This window comes from Arachis stenosperma, chromosome 6 (assembly GCF_014773155.1).
Source record: "Arachis stenosperma cultivar V10309 chromosome 6, arast.V10309.gnm1.PFL2, whole genome shotgun sequence".
NCBI lineage: Eukaryota > Viridiplantae > Streptophyta > Magnoliopsida > Fabales > Fabaceae > Arachis > Arachis stenosperma.
The window spans coordinates 67,158,445-67,160,844 of record NC_080382.1 but is presented as its reverse complement, the minus strand read 5'-3'; positions in this window follow the sequence as shown (position 1 = coordinate 67,160,844).

Here is a 2,400-nt window from a genome sequence, read left to right as displayed (position 1 = left end):
ACGCAAAAGAATCAAGGGATTCTATTCCAGTAGGAGCGGGAACCAACCAGTGATTAGCCGTACTGTGACAGAGTGCGTGAGCATTAGTTTTCACTGCGAGGATGGGATGTAGCCATCAACCATGGGTGATGCCTCCAGACTGATTAGCTGTGCGAGTGACAGCCGCATAGGATATTTTCCCAAGAGGATTGAAAGTAGCCACAGCTGATGGTGAACCCCTATACAAAGCTTGCCATGGAAAGGAGTAAGAAGGATTGAGTAGAAGCAGTAGGAGAGCAGGCGTCCGTGAGCTCTACAGCATCTCCATTCCGCTTATCTGAAATTCCTACCAATGAATCTGCATAAGTATTCTATCCCTTTTATTATTTCTATTTTATTATTAATCCTCGAACCCATAAACAATGTTTAATCTGCCTAACTGAGATTTGCAAGGTGACCATAGCTTGCTTCATACCAACAATCTCTGTGGATTCGACCCTTACTCACGTAAGGTTTATTACTTGGACGACCCAGTACACTTGCTGGTTAGTTGAACGGAGTTGTGAATTTAACAAGAGCCACAATTAGAACATTGATCACAAATGATACAAGAATGATCACAATTTCGTCCACCAGGTTGGTAAGAACTTCCCAACCTCTTCTTCGGATCTCATGTTGGATCTTCGGATATTCACTCTTTTTGAGTTTGAAAGGGACCTCGGGGATCACCTTCTTCATGGCTACAACTTCATAGAAGTGGTCTTGATGCACCCTTGAGATGAATCTCTCCATCTTCCTTGACTCGGAGGTGGAAGCTTTTACCTTCCCTTTCCTCTTTCTAGAGGTTTCTCCGGCCTTAGGTGCCATAAATGGTTATGAAAAAAAAAAGCAATGCTTTTACCACATCAAACTTAGAAGGTTTGCTCGTCCTCGAGCAAAAGAAGAAAGAAGGGAGTAGAAGAAGAAGAAAATGGAGGAGATGGAGGGGGCTTTGTGGTTCGGCCAAGGGGGAGAAGTAGTGTTTAGGTTGTGTGAAAATGAAAGAGTGAAGAAGGGTTTATATAGGTGTGGAGAGAGGGGTAGGGTTCGGTCATTATGGGTGGGTTTGGGAGGGAAAGTGGTTTGAATTTGGATGGTGGGGTAGGTGGGGTTTTATGAAGGATGGATGTGAGTGGTGAAGAGAATGATGGGATTTGATAGGTGAGATTTTTTTTTTTGGGAAAAAGTATTGAGGTGATTGGTGAATGGGTGAAGAAGAGAGAGTGGTGGGGTAGGTGGGGATCCTGTGGGGGTCCACAGATCCTGAGGTGTCAAGGATAGCTCATCCCTGCACCAAGTGGCGTGCAAAACGCCCTTTCTGCCAATCCTGGCGTTAAACACCGGGCTGCTGCCCTTTTCTGGCATTAAACGCTAGTCTAGTGCCCCTTTCTGGCGTTAAACGCCAGTCTGGTGCCCCTTTCTGGCGTTAAACGCCCAGAATGGTGCCAGACTGGGCGTTAAATGCCCATTTGCTGCCCTTACTGGTGTTTAAACGCCAGCAAGCTTTTCCTCCAGGGTGTGCTGTTTTTCTTTCTATTTTTCATTCTATTTTTGCTTTTTCAATTGTTTTTGTGACTTCACATGATCATCAACCTATAGAAAACATAAAATAATAATGGAAAATAGATAAATATAACATTGGGTTGCCTCCCAACAAGCGCTTCTTTAATGTTAGTAGCTTGACAGTGGGCCCTCATGGAGCCTCACAGATGTTCAGAGTAATGTTGGAACCTCCCAACACCAAACTTAGAGTTTGAATGTGGGGGTTCAACACCAAACTTAGAATTTGGTTGTGGCCTCCCAACACCAAACTTAGAGTTTGACTGTGGGGCTCTGTTTGACTCTGTCTTGAGAGAAGCTCTTCATGCTTCCTCTCCATGGTTACAGAGGGATATCCTTAAGCCTTAAACACAAAGGATTCTTCATTCACTTGAATGATCAATTCTCCTCTGTCAACATCAATCACAGCCTTTGCTGTGGCTAGGAAAGGTCTGCTAAGGATGATGGATTCATCCATGCACTTTCCAGTCTCTAGGACTATGAAATCAGCAGGGATGTAATGGTCTTCAATCTTTACCAGAACATCCTCTACAAGTCCATAAGCTTGTTTTCTTGAATTGTCTGCCATCTCTAGTGAGATTCTTGCAGCTTGTACCTCAAAGATCCCTAGCTTCTCCATTACAGAGAGAGGCATGAGGTTTATGCTTGACCCTAGGTCACACAGAGCCTTCTCGAAGGTCATGGTGCCTAGTGTACAAGGTATTAAGAACTTCCCAGGGTCCTGTCTCTTTTGAGGTAATCTCTGCCTAGTCAAGTCATCTAGTTCTTTGGTGAGCAAAGGGGGTTCGTCCTCCCAAGTCTCATTACCAAATAACTTGTCAT